A 19,836-nucleotide genomic window follows, 5' to 3' on the forward strand; every position below is an offset into this window, starting at 1 on the left:
CTGGGAACAATCGCAGCTGCTCCAAGCATGTTTGAAAGAATTCAGGAGAATCATAATTAGGGCCATAGATGTTAATAAACAGAACAGATTGAGTCGCAATCTCCCCGGCCACCAATAGAAAGCGTCCCTCCTCATCCGCCACCTGCTTGTGAAGTTTAAATTCCAAGGAGCGATGAATATAAGTTGCAACAGCTCGGGAATGTGTGGAATAAGAGGATCCATACCTATGTATTCCCCAGCCAGAAAGGGCAGGGAGCCTAGAGCTTCTACACAGGTGCGTCTCCTGTAAACATAATACATTAACCTGATGATTCCTTGCATAATTAGATATGAGTCACACCTTTTTTGCATTAGTAAGTCCCCGAATATTCCACGTGAGCAAAGTGATGTCTAAAGGGACAGAAGAGCCTGGCCCCGTAGGAGAACTCATGGTGCTGCTCTGCGAGTACATGATGGAGGAGCTGTAGTCGCCAAAATATCAACCGGAGCGCCGCCACAGAAGGGCCCAGTCTGTCCGGGCGAACCCAAGACATTGTCTCCGCCAATAAGAGAGCTCATCCTCCCATCCCATGGTCATAATTATATCAGGATGACCACACCCAAGATTGAGAGAGAACCCTATCAAGTGCAAAGTCAGGGCTAAGCCAAGTAATTCGAACAAGCATAATTTTACGCAGCACTCCGTCTGTGCACACAGTAACCTGGAACCCTCCCCCCTCCCAACAGCACCCAAACAATACCAACCCAATAACAAACCTAACCTCAGACCCCTCCCTCCACCCATGCCAGAAACCTCAATCTACTGGCCCCCTCATCCCACCCACCACCCTAAACCCCACCAACAGATCAACACTCCAAGCTAAATAGCCACTGGGCTTGGGGGGAAGCTGATGGCATCTGCAGCTCTTAAAGCCTGGAGGCTCAATACCATGGTTACACATTGCAGTTCGATCACCCACCAGATACATATAATCGTTCGGTACAGTCCCATCACTAGCCAACATCTAATATGACCCTCACATGGGCCCCATCGTGCACCAGTAAACAGTCCCATGACCACACCAGTCCAGTCCCGTCATGGGGACATCGGGGCAGGAGGTCCAGGGTCCAGAATGCTCGAGGCAAACCTCTCAGCCAATTCAGGGCTTGTGAAGAAGGACACCCTACCATCATGGACCACCCTAAGTTTCGCAGGATACATCATTGCATAGCGAATCCCCTTCTTCCGCAACATGGCCTTGACGCTTACAAATGTTTTCCTCTGATCCTGGACCTGCTGACTAAAATCAGGAAATAAGCATATAGTAGATGAGCCCCATTGCAAGTTCTTCTTTTCTCTCGCCACTTGCAACAGGGTATTACGATCCCTGTAATTGAAGATTCGGGCAATGATAGCTCTTTCCAGGGCGCCCGGGGGTTGTCTAACCGCCAATGAACGATGGGCCCTTTCGACCATAAACATATCCGAAACTGGCGTTCAAAACCTCCTTCAGCAACTTTTCAACAAAGAGTTCCATGTTATCAATATGAGTGGACTCAGCCACCCCAGTAATCCTTATATTGTTCCTCCTTGATCTCCCTTCCAAATCATCATTGTTTGCCGTTACTCTCTTCACTGCCTGTTGTAATGATGACACCTATCTTTGAAGAGTGGAGATCTTGTCGTCCCCATACCCAATCCTCTGCTCCGCCTCCGCAATTCGTCCACACAGCTTCTCAATTTGTATTGCCGATACATCTACCTTACAGGAGAGCGCATCAATCTTCGCTCCCAAACTATCGGTACTCCCCTTGAGGGCTAGTAGAGTCTGATTTAGAGCAGATATGTCAATATGAGCGACCCCGGACTCCTCTCCCTGGCAGGCCGTTGCTTTATCCGCCTTCGCAAATTGCTCTATCTTAGATTGCTTCTTTGGGTTACCCATTCCAGGGGGACACTGGAAACCACAGACGGCAGCTGCGCTCAGGTCAGTACGACCTCCAACATAGGGTAAAGAAAGTTTGTAATTTCAGATTTCACAGGGATAGGATGATGTATGGGTACAAGATGAGGGCAAAGAGTCTAGGCCCCCCACACAACCACAAGGACAACACCAGCAGCGCCCCACCCCACCTCTGTTTTAAAGGGGGGCAGATGGGGGGCATCCCTACGACCAAACCACAGGCCGACCCCACAGGGGTCCAACTCAAAGCTGTTCCAAGGCATGTGAAAGGTTGCCCAGCAAGTAAAAGGGGGCACCTCACCACACTTCCAGGGAATGGTAATTCTCCAAGTCCTCCACAGTGTCACTGTTCCTTATATGAATGCTCCTTGCCTCAGATCTCAAATGCCCCCACCCTCCAGCACAGTCCTAGGAGGGTACAACCAAATGGGAATAAAATAAATAAAATAAAAAATAAAAACTGTCCAAGAAGAGGAAGAGGGGTATACCTCACTGCACTTCCAGGGGAGGGCGCCTCTCCAGGTCTCTACTGAGCACTGATCCGCACATAGATGCCCCTTGCCTCAGGTCTCAAATGCCCCCACCCTCCAGCACAGTCCTAGGAGGGTACAACCAAATGGGAAAAAAATAAAAAATAAAAACTGTCCAAGAAGAGGAAGAGGGGTATACCTCACTGCACTTCCAGGGGAGGGAGCCTCTCCAGGTCTCTACTGAGCACTGATCCGCACATAAATGCCCCTTGCCTCAGGTCTCAAATGTCCCCACCCTCCATCGCAGTCCTCTGGAGGGTACAACCAAATGGGCAGAGGTGAGCACAATCCCTCGCCGCCAAGAGGAGGTCCATGTAGCGTTGCTCTACACACTCAAGAAAGGGCTGGTGCACTCACCCTTACGGGAGCCGAGACCCCCGACTCCACCGTCTCCAAGGCTCCAAACAAGATGTGCAAGAGCACAGCCGCCTTCCGACGAGGGGGGGGGCCCGCAGTGTCCAGCCAGAAAGTCTGGGCCGCAAAGAGTAGACCAAGGCCATCCCCTGGTCCGGGGTAGGTCTACACAGGCACCGCGGGGCGCACACACCAGTCCCCTGCGCCAACCTCTCAGCACCTCGGGCACCGCACATCTGATAAGTGCCGAAACGGCGCTGATGATCACTAAGGATGGCCGGCACACAGGACTCCACAGGACGTGGGGGGAAGGGCCCACCAGCTCCGCGCGGCTGAGTCCGCTCAAGGCCCAGGGGGGAAAACTCCACAATCCGCCGCTCACATCCCCCAGGGCAGCACCCAGTCGCTCTCCAAGTGTTCTGCCAAAGGTAGAAACTAAGTCCAGGTTTCCACGACACGGCATGCAGCTCCGGTGAATGAAGGATTTACGGCCTCCAGCAGAGCGCTTTCAGGCTGCGGCCATTACCGATGCCGCGCAACAGTGCCCCCCACCCTGGGCCTCTTTTGTGTGGTAACTTATTTTATTTCCAAATGTTCCCATAGGAAAAGGGTTGGCCTTCTGAAAATGTGTAATATGGAGCCACTATAAACATTATTTTCAGAACCTCCTTTGGTTCCCTGTCCAACCCTGCCCGCGCCGATAACACCTGATACTGCACGCTGGATTGGGTGTTAAGGCCACATTCCTTTCCTCTCTAATTCTGGTCAGCTCCTGGGAACCTGGCTGTTCCTTCTCTGCGTCCACTTTCAACCTGAATGCATCTTGATGTTTGGCCAGTTGTACATTTTGTTGTTTTAGAATATTTACATTCTGGCACATTTCATCGCCTCCTTTTGTGAGTCCATCTCTTTAATGATGGACAGACTATTTTCTTTTTCCAGTTCCCTAATTTGTTGTTTGATGGTCATAATTTATTTATTTATTTAAATTTGTAGAGCGCACGTCAGCCCGCAGGCATCGAGGTGCTATGTCAGAGCTTAGGAATGCTTGATTAAGGGTTACAAAGAAGCCGCCCAGTAATACTTGTTACAGTTCAGTTCAGAGAGAGTGTTTACAGCGTCACACAGAGTACATGCAGGTGCAAATAAACAGTCAGACAAAGAGGTTAGTTTTGATGGCTTTGTGAAAGGCAGAGTGGGATTCAATGGACCTGATGTGGGGCGATAGGGAGTTCCAGAGTCTGGGGGCGACTGCATGTCATAATGTCATCTAACAATCCTCTGTTATTACCATACTGGTCATTCAATTGGAAATGTAGGCTATTTACAGTGTCTGCATCCTCGCTGTATGCATTACTCTATCTCTCTCTACACTGGCTTGCTGTTGTGTTTCCAAATCATCTTGTAGTTTCTGAATTAGCCTTGTTTGTGATAGCTCACAACTTTCGCTCTGCTGCACTTTATCTCCAAGCTGTGTGAGTTCTTTCGGAGCCTGTTTCCAGGCCTCAGTCTGCTTCATCACATCAGCCTCACTCTTTTACAAACGCTCTTCCACTAACTGCAAGTGGAAGTATAAATGACTGCGAGCCGAGCCATTTGACTCAGTTCTTCACAGGCATTTTCAGTCACAGAAAGTGCCTCAAATGCTTTGTGCAATATCCCACCTTCACACCAAATGCAAGTGCTCACTGAGGTGACCTGTTGCACACTCTAGTTTGCCAGCTCCCGGCTTCGCCCTCACCCCATTCTCCTCGAATGAATAGCTTACCCAGGAGGTTCTTCAAAGCATCAGACACTTCTGTGGTAGTGATTTTAAAATGGCTTTTTGCAACTTTACTAAAACTTTCTTTGCACACAGACAAAATCACCCTGTTCCTGCTTGATTTCTGCACACCATGCCAAATCAAAAATCAATTCTTACTCAATCAGTCTTTTTGCGTTAGAACTCTACACAGTCTTATTTTCTACACCTATACACCTCTTTGGAACTCAGGGGTCAAGGGTTACAGTGGCCTTTTGACAATGAACATCAACCTTATATCTACCAGTTACACCAAAATGAATATTCTGTCAGCAATGCACTTGGCAGAAGTCAACAATAATAGACCAGATCCTGGCGCATGAGCCCCCAATTGGTTGTTTTATATTGAGACCACCTTTTACCTGGGTAGTTCCTTCCCACCCCCAATCACGGAGCCCTGCAATACCTGCTTATGTTTTTTTAAAAAATGTTTATAGCACTGGCCATACTAGAGACTAATATGGAGTCACACAAATCGCAGACCCTGTGCCCACTGTGAGCCAAGAACCAGGTTGGGGTATACAAAATATATTTGTATTTAGGAAAATAGGTAATAGAAATCACACAAATAACAATAGCTCCAAAGCTAAACTACCTCATTACCCAAAGAAGAAAGCCTTCTCTATAACACAGAAACTTACTCCAAATAAACTACTTAGTACCAAATCCAGCTTATCTAAACTCACAAACGTCCACAACCAAGACAATTTCTCTAAAATAAATACTGCCCTAATAAATGGTAAATCCTTAGTGGCACATGCCCTAGAAATAGCAGACCTAATTGCTACGAATAACCTTGACATCCTAGCAGTCACCGAGTCATGGTTACATGCTGCAGCGGGTCCAGCCCTTGCACTAGCAGTCCCAGAAAACATCCAAATCCTTAGAGTGGACAGACTCGGCGCAAGATGAGGCGGTATCACCCTTATTGCTAAATCACAGTTAGCAATCAGATTAGTACCCTCACCATCAATCTCATCCTGTTAAATTCTCACAGCTAGATGTCAGGATCCATCCCTGGAAGCTATGGCAGAAGTGGAAGTTTTCGCCGCGGAGAACCTTCACTTAGCAGTCCAGTCCTAATCCAACATGGCTGCCTTTGTTATTTAAGCAAGTCCCACCCACCTCCCGGCGCGTTGTATCTGTGTTGTTACTCCTTGTGATACCAGCGCTCAGCTAAATACTCCGAATGAGCTAAACAGAGTATTTTCTTTTAAGCTAGTGACAAACTCCTCTACGAAACAGCGAGGACAGCAAGCTCCCGCTCCAGCCACACAGTAGGAAAATTAGTTTCTCCTACCATAATTCATCAAAAGAGTTGTACGCCGCCACAAGAACCACTACGAGTTTGTGTTTGTTTGTCTACCTTCACACAAGCTGGCCGCAGAATAGGAATTATTTGCACACAACCGCCTCCTGATGAAAGTTCTGTATATTTTGACATTCTAGAACTGAAACATGTCGAGAATATATGTCTCTGTATAGTGACAGGGTCATCAAACCAGTTTCATGTGTTAATATATTAACGACTGCAAATAATATTTCACCATGTATTGCTCTGCTCAATGGTCCAAATGAAGGTTAGCCGTTTGTAGGCTTTATGTTGTAATGTTCCTATGACAATTTTTACTTGGTAAGCAATGATTTAATACTTGTTTTATGAGTGTCTTAAATAAATTGAATTCACTGTTTGTTATACGTCCCATTGTAGACCTGTTGATTCACGTTCTATTTTCTAATATTTAAAGTCTTTCCCTACCCGGAACAGATAGAAAGGACACCCTGAGCTTGTGCTTACACAGTGTCTACTGGGTTTCCTCCCTTATCCCCGTTTGCACATACAGGCACTTCTCACTGGCTGGGGCTGGCTACATCCAGAAATAGGCCTCTTCAGTGGGACTCCCACCATGCTACACATACAGGAACCTCTCACTGGCTGGGGCTGACTATATCCAGATACAGGCCTCTTCAGTGGGGCTCCCTCTCTGCTGCACATACAGGCACTTCTCACTGGCTGGGGCTGGCTACATCCAGAAATTGGCCTCTTCAGTGGTGCTCCGTCTCTGCTGCACATGCAGGCACTCCTCAATGAGGATGGCTCTATCTGCAGAGACAGGCCTCTTCAGTGCGACTCCCTCTCTGCTGCACATACAGGCACTTCTCACTGGCTGGGGCTGGCCATCTGCAGATACAGGCCTCTTCAGTGGGGCTCCCTCTCTGCTGCACATACAGTCTCTTCTCACTGGCTGGGGCTGGCCATCTGCAGATACAGGCCTCTTCAGTGGGGCTCCCTCTCTGCTGCACATACAAGAACTCCTTACTGGGGATGGCTCTATCCTGATAAAAGTGCTCTTAGATGGGCATTTTTTAGGGAAAAATATTCAACTTGAAGAAGAAATGATTTGCCAATTGATATGATATGATATGGCATTCATAACGTGCCTATACACAAGTGTTACAAAGCGCGACGAGGCAAGGGAGGGGGAACAGAGTGAAGACAGAGACAACGATCTTACTAGGCCAATGACATTGATATCGCGCAAGTGCAGGGGAGGGGGAAGGGGAAAAATGCAGTGGGAGGGGGAAGGGGCAGTGAAATACATAGGATCAACAGTAAAATAAATAAATAAAATAAATAAAAACAGTAGGTTAAAGTGTGGCCAGCTTGTGGCAGTGCAGGGGTAAGTGCAGACATCAAGTGCCAAGAGCTGGAGGGGACTGTAGGGATACAGAAACAGCCCCAAGTGCAGGGGTTGCCCGGGAGCCGGTGCAGATTTTCAGCAAGCGGGGGAGGTGACCTGGGCCTGAGATCAGAGGGTAGCCAAGTGACCAGTGCAGTATCAGTCAGGAGTTCAGTGGGGGAGAGAAGGAGAGAAAGCAGAAGCAAAGAAGAAGGTATTGAGGTGCTTCCGGAACCGCAGATTGTTCTCCTCAAGTTTCAGGGAGGCAGGGAGGCTGTTCCAGAGGGAGGCCCTAGTCGCAGAAAGAGATATACCACCAACTTGTTGCTTCGTGAAGAGGCTGACCCTGAGGGAGTTGGAGGTGGATGAGTGAAGAGCTAGAGAAGGAATATATTTAGGAAGAGAGAGTTGGAGGTATTGAGGCCCCAGGCCCCAGAAGGCCTTGTGAACAATGCAGAGGTTTTTTAACTTAATCCTCACAGTCACTGGGAGCCAATGCAGAGATTTCAGTCCTGGAGAGATATGATCCCTGTGCTTGAGGCCAAGGACAAGACTTGCAGAGCTGTTCTGGATGAGTTGCAGAGGGCAGAGAGTAGAAGCAGGCAGATTTAGAAAGAGGCTGTTGCAGTAATCGTGCCTAGAGAGAACATGATCTCTGGAGACAGTTAATTTATGGGGGAAGGAGAGGAAAGGAAGAATACCTCTGAGTAGGTGCATCTGGTAGTGTGACTTCTTAGAGACATCAGAAATGTGAAGAGAGAGTGGAGTCGAAGATGACCCCAAGGTTTTTAGCCTCACAGGTGGGAGAAGGAAGAGGGCCAAGAGATGGCCGTCAGAGAGCAACAGGAAAGGAGGGAGTAGGTGTGCCGATGAGGAGAATCTCAGTCTTACTGGCATTAACACAGAGATCGTTGGCAGCACACCACTCCTGGATAGCAGACAGGACAGTCAGAGATGAGGGAAGGAGAAGATGTGGCGGAAGGGAGTCTGAAGATGAGCTGAGTTTCATCTGCATAGCACTGAAAGTTGGGGCAGAGAGCAGCAATGCGGTGGGCAAGAAGTGCCAGGTATTGGTTGAACAGCCAAGGAGAGAGGTTAGACCCCTGGGGAACACCACATGTAGAGATAGAGATAGAGGAGAGGAAGTACCCACATTGGACCTGGGAGGGTAAATCGGAAAGGAAAGAGGTCAGCCAAGCCAGGGCCTGATCAGTGATACCTAGGTTATCACTGAGATGGTTGAGCAGGATAGCATGGGTGACCGTGTCAAAGGCAGAATAGTGATCAAGTAAGATGAGGACACAAGTGGTATTAGAGTCAAGGTCGGAGGGCAGGTCTTCACGAATGTTCAGGAGAGCAGTTTCTGTGCTACTGGCAGATCTGAAGCCAGACTGATGGTCATGGAGTCAACCGACCAATTCACTGTGAAGATTAAGCTGGGAGGTGGCCATCTTTTCCAGGAGTTTACCCAGGAAAGGAGTGATGGCGATTGGGCAATGGTTAGCTGGACAGGAGGGGTTGGCTGAGGGTTTCTAAAGAAGAGTGTCCACAAGGGAGTGCATCAGGGGGGAAGGGAAGACTCCAGTCGTGAAGGAGTCTTTGCAGAAGTCAGCAAAAGCAGGAGCAAGGGTGTCAATGTGGACCTTGATGGTTTTAGAGCAACACGGTAGAATCTGTTTCAATGAGACTTTCATAGATCGGACTTGTCTAGAAACCTTGTCAGTGGAGGACAGGGGAAAGGTAGAGAAGGAGGGAGGAGAGGTGGCCGGAGAAGGGCAAGAGGAAATGAGGAAGTAGTGGTAGGAGGAGGAGAGGAAGAGAGAGAGGACAGAATGTCCTGAGTTTTAGAAATGAAATGAGAAGGCATGGCCGTGCATATGGCCTGGGAGGGGACAGGCGATATAGTGACTACAGCAGGATTGGCCAGCTCCTTGCAGATTTTAAAGAGTTTGGCCAAGTCGTTGGATGCCCCAGAGACTGGGGCTTGGATGAGGGCTCTCTTCTTGGTGCGGACAGAGAGCTGGTATTGCCTTTGGAGCAGGCGGCAGGCCAGTTTGTCAGAGGATGTACAGGAAGAACGCCATTTCCTCTCAGACAGCCTGCACTTGCGTTTAAGGATGACATGGTCTGAGTCGTGCCAGGAATTGCACTTGGCTTAGGGCTTCAAGCGGATCCTCACAACAAGGGAAAGAACATCAAGAGTATGGGATATAGCAGAGAGGAGCATAGAAATGTCTGTGTCAGGGTGTAAGTAAGCCGGTTCTAGTTCAAGTGGCACAGCGAGTAGAGCGCTCGCTTTGACATCTGTGCAGAGCCTGCTGATGCAGGTTCGAATCCCGGCGGGGCCAAACTCAGCATTTCATCCTTCCGAGGTCGCCACACACCGTGGGTAATAATAAGCAGCGCTCAGATACCTGAGGGTTCGTTGCGCTATATAAGTGCCAAATTATTATTCTTTTTATTATTTGCAATTATTAATGTTACTTTAGACAACTACAGGTATTTGAAATAGATACAGGCGCCCCCTCCTATATACCCCCCCCACACACACACTCTTTGCTCCCCCTGTGCCACACTGGCAGAACACTAAGGTGGGCTCTGCAAAACGCCCAAATGCCAAACGTAGGATGGCCTCTGAATCTGTTATTTAAAGAGAGCTACAATTCAATGTGGCAGACACGGATTAGATCCAGGAACACAGACTACACCTAGCACAAAAAGCACACCGTTCTTGGCCTGTCATATGCCGGCCACACCCAGAAGACCATCCGCCCTTATCCATATCCTGAGCCCTGGAGGGAAAAGCCTTTGCTTGGCCCGGGTCTGGGCACATATTAACATGTTCTAACCAAAGACTCTACACACCCATGCACACTGCTGGCACATGCAGAGCACTTGCATGTGTGATATATACCCAGAGCCACCACGCAGTACATGCCTGTGCTGCAGAGCTTGACCAAGGTCCTGGCAGTGCCATGAGGCACCTGTTTTCTGGGAATCTACACAGATTTGAGTGTGGTAGTGGCATAATTAGGGGGGAATGATGGCCTAGTAAGATCAGCTATGGAAGGGTATAAGTAACCAGTGATTTGGAAGAATCTAAAGGTCTTCGCAGGTATCATGGAAGGATTGTATGATGCCAGTTAATCTTAAAGATGATGGAGCAGGTGGTCTTGGGTTCGGGGGTCCTGACATTGCAGTGTCGCAGATCAGCAGATGAATAGACCTCCGAATTCTTATCACTTTACGGTTGTAGGAATCCGACTAGACATCAAAGATGGAGTAGACCTATTGAGGAGAGCCCCGCCCCTGCCTTTTCTTTGGATGAGGCAATAAGCACCCAGAGGGGCATATAGCCCCTGACCCGGTCACAATCCCAATTGACCTCTACACATATTCGGATGACCTTTGGGCCCCTCTGCTTTTCAGATTAATCTACAGGGTGTTTACATCTGTGCTCGCCCCTGATTCTTGGAAGACCTCTGAAAGCACCCCCACTTGCATGAAGGGGGCATAGCTGAACTGGGGGGACTACCAGCTGACTCCACTGTTAGATATTCTTAGATAGCACTGGGAAGATGTTTGTCCAGTAACATCTGAGTAGAAAGCAAGATGGGTAACCGGAGGAAATGTTTTGGAATGGGTCTCAGTCAGGCCCTAGGGCAGGCCTGGGTACTATCGCCCACAGCTTCAGGCTTCATGTCGTTCTGGTGAAGTAGAACACCCTTCAGAATTCCTCTCTCTACCTTATGTTTGTGGGCCAAAAGGCTGCATATGATGGCATACATAGGAAACTGCTATGGGAGTTGCTGAGCAATACTGGGGGCATTGCATAAGGTAACTATGTCCCCATTAGTACCTAATGAAGGATGTCAGTCTCAGTGTATCGTACTGCCAGAAGTTAGGCAAGGCTGTGTCCTGCCATCACACCACGTATTCCATTTCTGAATGACTTGGAGGGTTATCTAACTGGTCAGAAGTTGAGAAGCTGGCCATACCTCCAATGTAAGTCCTGATGTTTACAGAGAATCCATTAGGAATATCTCACACCAAGGTATCTAGCCCTGGGCCGCTGGGGCTTTGGTCAGTTCTCTAGCGGAAGGAAGGAAGGACCTGATTGCAAACAGGAGGAAACTGAGGTCATGATTTTAATAAAAGAAAAAACGATTCTGAGACAAATTTGCAATTAATGGTACATATTTGGAGGAATTCCACCATTTTGTTGACCAGGCTGTGTGAATTGAACAAGATATGAGCTATTCCGCCTAGGTAAACCAAATGATGCTTAAATTAAGTTGTGCAGTTGGAGGAGGATTACGATTTCAGAGTAATTCTGGTGGAGACTTCGTGACAAAGGCCATAGGGGTGTATTAGCAAAAGGCAGTAGGCATTGAGATATATAACAGAGAAATGGGGTTCAACAACCTGTTCCCCAATTGCAATAGCAAAGAATATCTTCCTACACAATCTCATTTCTCAACCCAAAGGGACTCCCTTCATCGACTTTAAATGTGGGTTTGGCCGATCCTTGATATCCTGGAATCACTGGAGTCAGCCCATTGCTTGTGTGATTAGGCTCTGGACTAATCCATAAATTCAGAGTTACATTTACTGGAGTTCCTGGGGCTGGAAAATTTGCAAATTACATTTTTGGAGCAACACTATGTCTGCCACTTGTGATTGTCGGTCATAGATGGGACTCAGGTATACATCTACAAGTGTTAGTGATGGAAAATGTTATTTTTACTCCATTTGTATTACGCGCCTCATGCGCGTAGACCTCAGGTTGCACAAAGAACATGAAAAGTGCAAGACAGACAAGGGTTCTGGGGGCCAGAATCACGGGGAGGTTAGGAGACTGGCATCCGCTGATTCAGCTTAGTTTGAGGTTAAAGGGGTGATGTTTCGCCATTTTCTCGAAAGGCGCCAGAGTATCCACTGATCTTATACGATCAGGAGGTGCGTTCCAGGTGATAGGGGCCTGGACGTCCCAGATTGTCCGGCCAAACTTGGTGAGCTTGTATCTTGGATGTGACATACAGCATGCATCATCACCGACGCAGTTGCTGTCCTGGTATCTTTTCCTGGATCCGTTCTTTTAAGTATTTTGGCTTGAGTTATTCCAACATTTATAGGCGAGGGTCAGGATTTTGTGAGTTATGCAATGTTCTATTGGGAGCCAGTGTAAATCCCTACGGGCCTCGTGATGTGGTTACGCACTGACTGCACAGTTCTGAGATACCTGCAGTGATTGAATGTTAGCCTGTGAGGTGCCTGCCAAGTGGCTATTGCAATGATCGAGCCTAGAGTTAATCAGTGCCGTAGCTAACAGAGCACAGTTGCTTGCCGAGATGAAGGAGCGGATGTGGCTCCACAACTTTGTAATGAAGCCGCATGCAGACAGGGCATGAAACACAGGATGCTTCATATTTCATTCGGCTTCCAGCAGGACCCCAAGTGTTTTCACGCTCATGGAGACATTTATGATATTGGCTGCAATACTGAATTTGCTGCACCCTGGGTCAAGTTTCTTCAGATGCTGACTGGAGGCTACGATCAACAGCACAGTCTTGTCTCTGTTGAGGGCAAGAGCGTTGTCAGCAATCCAGGTCTGTATGGTGTTATATACCATGTTAAGGGACTTGGAGTCTTGGGAGTAAGTTGGCAGAGTGCTCAACGACCGCCTGGGTGTCATCTGCATAATTAGTATACTGCACACCCAGATGGTCAAGCAAGCTGCGCAGGGGCCTGATGTAGATGTTGAAAAGTGTCGGCACAATACAAGAGCCCTTTGGAATTCCACAGGATTGAATTGTGGGCTCTGAGCTTGAATCGGCCCCTGCCATTCTGACCATACAATGCCAAAGAAAGGACGAGAGACAGAGAGCAGCAAGATCGGAGCAGGCGGCCTTGAGACTAACAACAAGTGATGAAACAGGTTAAAGGCCGCCGATAAGTATCATAACATCAGAAGGGTTGGGTGACCACAATCGACTATGCTGACCATGGTAGATTTTAGGTCCTACATAGCGGTGTCTGCCCCATGCCGAGCACACAATCCTGACTGATGTACCCCCAATAGGTCCTGATCTTCAATGTGTCCATGAAACTGTAAATAGGCTACTTTGTCAAGCGTTGTAAGGATAAATGGCACGTTCATAATGGGCCAGTAATGCTTTGCTGCTGTAGGATACAGCAAATTATTCTTCAGTAATAGCTTGATCCATGCCTGCTTTAATGAAGCTGGTGCAATTCCTGCACTGAAGGAGAGGTTCATGAACTTGGTTATCCATGGCACGAGTAATTCGAGGGACCCATTGATGATATCGGCAGGGCAACTATCTTTCAAACAGGAAGTTGGTCTCATGCTGGTTATGATATTGTGGATTTGCGCTTCAGAACGTGGGGAGAAATTGAAGCGCTTCGCTGGTGGAACTGAGGGAGGGCTATTTAGTTCAAGGGGCTATTTTGTTCAAGGGCCGGGGGTGTTGTTAGAACACCAGAATACTCCCGCAGATCACTAATGGACCTTTGTCCTTGAATTCTGGCTGTAAATTCATCATGGATGGTATGACACCATATAGAATCCTTGACGTGTTTCTAGAGGTCCGGTTGCCGGGATATGTAGTTCCTGCAATTACTGAAGTCGCCCGCTGCTCGTAGCAGCAGAACGAGCAGCAGGCAGTGCGGGAAGCATTTACTGGTTGTGCTCGTAATGTGAGAAACCTTCTTAAAAACTGTAATTTTCTTCTTTGCAGGTGTTAAATGTCCTTCAGTAAAACATTGTACATACTTGCACTTTAATTTGAAAAAAAAAAAATTGGCATCAATACAATAAGATGTTGGATTAATTCGTATCAAATACATTGATAAATTGGTAGCAAGCAGACATCAAGAATCAGTTTATTACTTTTAGCAGAAAACATGCGGTAGCCATTTATGGAAATACATGCATTATTCAGCAGTTAACAACCCTTACCTTGCCCAAGGCAAAGATGGACAAGAAATAGGGTGTATGGTACCAACCGGAAGTACTGAAATGTGGAGACAGGATGGGCCAAATTGCTGTTTGTAAAAGAGCAGGACTATTTTGTGTGTCTTGGATTTTCAGTACTGCAATGGGGTCATCCTTCTGGACGTGTCCCAGAGGACTCCTTCCACTCCACACAGTCAGAACATGATGGTTACTAAAAGCCCGAAAGCAACGGGATCTCCAAAATCCCATTGTGTTCGATTGGACCACTTCACCCGTTTCCTGAGGGCAGACCCCATGCAACCTTGAGATCCTTTCAGGACGTGCACAGACCCCACAGTGGAGCTGCTTTAATTCAATGGCACCACCTTCTCTGTTCCTCTGGGACAAGAGACAAGACCAGTGGCGTAAGACAAAATGTGGGGGCCCCGCTGCAAGCCATGCGGAGGAGGCCCCTCCCAAGCTCGGGAACAAAGCATTGGCCACGGCGCACTCCGTATCGGCCTAGACCACCACACGTGCACAACGTGCATGATGATCTTCCTGCTGCAGGGGCAAGCTGTGCACTGTATTAGGTGAAAGTTGTAAGTATGTGATTTAATCAAGCCTTCAATCTTTCACCTAGCGTACATACGAGGTGGATGTGCCCTTCTCCTGAGCTCCTGAGTCCTGGCACCCAAATGTACCAACCAAATCTGTGCATGGCCAGTAATATTATGCACAGTGATGACAACAAAAGAAAACATTCATGCAGGCTCTGCCAGTATGTTCGTGGTGGCTTTGCCCTTCATGCCAGTGAAAATCTACCACCAGAGGAAGAAAATAGGTTATTGCTGCTGCACAAATTCTGGCTCTACCACCAACACCTCAAGTTTGGCTACCAACATGCCTCCACCCAGACTCTGTTGATGGCAAGAGGAAATAACTAAGGAGACTGAACCCCTCAAACTGCCCAGGTAAGAATGGAAGGGCACATTTAACATAGGGGTGTGTTTTGAATAGTTGTGTAAGTCTTTCAAACATTGATTGAAGAATTTTTTTTTTATTTTATTATTTGTTTTAATCAAACTAATGATTTTTACAAAGCTTTTTTCTGCTGTCGTTGTGTCATGTTGGTTTCTTAGTTTAAGAAGATTAAAAGTTAGTTTGTTCAGTTTCTCTAGAGTCTTCAGCCAACTAGTGGCCCTTTTAAAATTTGTTGTCCTATGCTGGATTGATTTCCAATTTGCTTAAGGCGTACTGAAATATTTTGGTGGTAGCGGTTTGCCAGGTTTGTCTGTCTCCGCTTATCATCCTTGACCACCAGCATAGTTCAGGTTCGAGCGATAGGTCGGACGTAAAATGTTGCATATAGCTGAACCTGACCTTTCCAGTTTCTGTGCAATTGAGGAGAAGGTGCCTTACTGTTTCCTTTTCGTTTGGCTTCCTACAAAGTCGACAGTCGCTGGTCTCTGACAAACCTCTGATAAATGATATCTCGTTTGTAGGAAGTAAATTTAACCTGGCTCTTAAGAGACAGTTTCTAGCTTGCCTGTTCGGAAATTGGTTTAGGTAGGCCTGCAGTTCGTTCAGTTTTTTTGTATTTGGAGGCAGGTGTAACGTTAGTTTATTTTCCGAAGCTTTCTCCAACGTCAGGATCCAATCGAGATCTTTCAATTTTCTTAGAGTCCTCGTTGGGTATGACAGCAGCTCCTCTTCGTCGCTCTCGATTGATTTAAGGAGTGTCAGCATCCTTTCTTTCCATGTCAATAGCAATTTGTTGGTGCCCATGTCCAGTTCCATCTTTATTAAGTTAAACAGGGTAGGGCTCGTTGTTATCAGACATTTTCTGAACAATTTAAGAGAGCTACAGTTTACTAATCCTAACAGAGACAGCAAACTTAGCTCCCTACGTATTGAGGCAACAGGCATAGAGGAAGGCAATCCCAGAACAGTTCTCCAATAGTAGGTTTCAAGTTTGTGCCAGATGGTAGTGGGGAGTTGTAACATAGCTTCTACTCCATATGTTATCGAAGGCACTACTTTGGATTTGTAGAAATTCACTGCTGGTATCATTGAGAATCGGCCAAATTTTCTGTCGATTGCCTTACCTTTTGAAGCTAGTTTCCTCATTTTCAAATGGAGTGCTTCTTGCATGGCAAGATCTTTTTTCGAGTTGTCCAGTGTCACTCCTAGATATTTGAAACTCTGTACTTTTTGAATCAAGCTGGAACGATAGTACCATTTGTTGTTAACTGATTTCTTCGCAGTTTTTTTCCAGGACGAGAATTTTTGTCTTCTCCTTGTTAACTTCTAGGTTATTTGCTGTTACATAGGAGTCCAGGTTGTCCAGTTGCCGTTGCAAGCCCACTGGGGTCTGATCAATCAAAATTAGATTGTCCGCGTATAGGAGTCTACTTATTTTTTGCGGTCCCAGTTTGGGTGGAAAAGATCTTACCGACGATTCTGTTTGCTGATAGTCTCCAATGTAGGCCAAAAAAATTGACGGCGCCAAAGGGCACCCTTGTTTGCCTCCTCTATCTGTTGCGATGGCTGTAGACAGGGCTCCTTTACCATTTAAACAAATTCTGACTGAGGTGTTTGTGTGGAGGGCTTTAATGGGGTCCAAGATTTCGGTTGGGCATGCCCACGCTTCCAATTTTTTCCATAGAAGAGATCTATCAATTCTGTCAAAAGCTTGGGTGAGATCGATGAAGGCCAAGTATAGCCCCGGACCTCCTTCCATCGTTCTACTTTTTAGTAAGCTCAGCGACAAGATGTTAACTGTGACACCAGTGTTCTTCTTAAACCCGGATTGGAAATGGTCGTAGCACGGGGCCCCATTGGCCCACAGTTGAAATCTCTTAAAAAGAAGGGAAGCGTAAACCTTTCCGATTGGGTCCAACAGGCCTATGGGCCGGTAGTTTACATGGTTGTTCGGGTCTCCTTTTTTATAGATGGGCACTATAATGGCCGACGTCCATGAAGCAGGGATCGATCTCGAGACTGCACATCTAGCAAGAACTTCGCTAAGGAATGTAGTCCAGGCTACTGGATGGGCTTTCAGATCAATGTTGTTAATGCCGTCTGGGCCCGGCGCTCTCGAGTTTTTTAATGACGATATTAACTTAAAGATTTCATCTTTGTCATCCAGTCTGTCCCACGAGCTAACAGATTCCTCAATGTTAGTTGGTTTGTTGCCAAGAGGAGATTTGAAAGTTTTTTCTATATGATTTTTCCATGTGTTTTCTCCTATTGTGTTATGAATACTACTGCGAGACGTCGTTGTTGATGCGTTTAACAGTGACCAGAATTCTTTTGAGTTCTTTGTGCAGATGGATTTAATGATCGCCTCGGCATCTTGTTGGTGCATGTTCAGTCGATGGGTGCGCAGCCATTGGCAGTAAGCAGTTTTTGCGTTGCGCTTTAGTGTAGCTGCGTTAGCGCAAGCTTGTTTTGTTGCGTTTCTCACGGCTTTCCGATAAATCCGTCGTTTTTCGACTACCTGCATATCGAAGGTATGGTTTTTTAGGTTTGGCGTTGGACAAGACTTAGTAATGGGCTTCTTGTATGGTATAAGTAAAGGACCGTAGTCAGTCTTATTGGACTGGTTTTTGAATTCGAGGGTTTTGTAGTTGTCTGTCAGCTCCTTGATATTATCTGCGGAGAGACGGAGTCTGTTTCCTTGGTTGTTGACTTCCAGTTGACAATCCAAGATGTCTACAGGATCCGTCAGAGTTTTCCAGGTGACTGCCAACAAGTTATGGTCGCTGAATTTTGTTTTGATTACTTCAAAGGTCGAAATTAGATCCAAAAAGCCTCTTGAAGTAAATATATGGTCGATAGTTGTTTCAGTCTGTCCGTTTGACCATGTTGCTATGCGATCCGCGTTTGGAAAAACCAGGTCAAGGTTGTGCAGTTCTCTGGAGTTCATTAGATTCTGCCATAGTCTTCCTCTCTGGTCTGCAGGCGTACGATTTCTTTTCAATGTTTGCAACGGGGTAGTTGAATTTAAGTCTCCGCAGATTAGCAAATATGATATTTGATAGGTAGTCAAGATTTCGTCGATGGCCCCTTCCATTTCCTTCATGTAGGGTCCAGCTTCTATTTTGGCCGGGTTCCAGTAGGTATTTAAGATAGCCACCAGCGATGTCTGCACTTTATCGTCGTTTGCATGCTTGTGGGTCCATGTTAGGAGCACAGTTAATAATGACTGGTTTGCCGTTAGTATTTTTTTCAGTTTTAGGCCGTGACCTATACGGATTGCAGTCAATAGCCCAGAAGAGGGACGGCCTCTGATGATCTTTTTTGCCGGGGCTAACGTAATTTCATAGCCGTCTAATCTCGGTGAGTTGGTGAGCCAAGTTTCTTGCAAGCAAAGGATATCAAAATCGCCCAAGTTCACATCTCCTGAAACAGTTAAATGATGAAAGCCTCTGGTGTTCCATGAGCCAAGTCTAAAGTTAGTTGAATTATTTAGTCGCCGCACCTCGCTGATCTCTGTAGGAGGCCTGTGTTGCTATGAAGATTTTTTTGTTATAAGGGCTTTTGGTAGCCAGGCCCAAAGACTCGAAACTGACGTAGATTTTGAATTTAACTTTTCATCTCCGGAAACCTGTTGCACTTCCTGTCTGATTGTTTTTCCCAATCCAAAGGGAAGTGGCACAGCTTCTGCCAATCGATGCGTAGTTCCCTTGTTAATTTTTGATCTGGGCTTTTCATTTTTTGACGTGGGGCTCTTCGCAGTCGTTGGTGGTTCATACAATCGATGCCGTAGTCGTGGGGACTCTACGGTTTGCCGATCCGGAATCTCTGGTTTGGCCGGTATTTTGCTTTCGTTCGGGATGGTGAGGTCGTAACCTAGTCGAAGTATCTCGTCGGCTTCTTTTATCAGAAGGTTTTTTATCGTTTCCGATGAAATGTAGAGGTAAGTTTGTGCTCTGCCATTTTTATGGCTGGGGTCCACGATCTTCAGGTCGTTGGTAGTTATTACTCTTAAGCTGCGAACGTGATGGAGCAGCATTAGCACTGAATTCCTGTTCAGAACTACTTCATCAAGGTTTTCTTTGATTTGTTTCACCTTTACTTTCCATCGCCATTCCGTTTTCGGTTTGCGATCGTTGCGATATTTTTCCGTCTGCGAATGGTATCGGAGATCTGAGGCGTGTGACTTTTGCGTATGTGACTTGGGTAGCCAATTTCTTGTCTTTTTTTGTTGCTTCGGTGATTGTCTAGGTGATTCCGTGCTGTAGTTTAACCGTTGGGTTTTCTTTGTTGGGGTTTCCTGCACTGGCGATCAATGTCTTTTTTCTGAGAGCTGTTGGCCAGTGTAGGGTTTTTGTTTAGTTCTTACTCCTTCTTTTTCGGTTGCCGCCTTTGTTCTAATAACTTTATTGCGGCGTTCTTCAAGCGTCAAGAAGTCTCTAGGACTATGGCCCATGTTAGTGTTTGAAGGAGTCGTTGAAGAACTGTCCGAGGAGAGTTCAAAGGTCACTTTTCGAACTGGAGACAGATGGAACTCGTCCAACGGGGCTAGCCCGTCGTGATCTTCTAGGTGTTGGGATAAGTTCATTAG

This window comes from Ambystoma mexicanum, chromosome 10, assembly GCF_040938575.1.
Source record: "Ambystoma mexicanum isolate Mex_15411 chromosome 10, UKY_AmexF1_1, whole genome shotgun sequence".
Taxonomy (NCBI): domain Eukaryota; kingdom Metazoa; phylum Chordata; class Amphibia; order Caudata; family Ambystomatidae; genus Ambystoma; species Ambystoma mexicanum.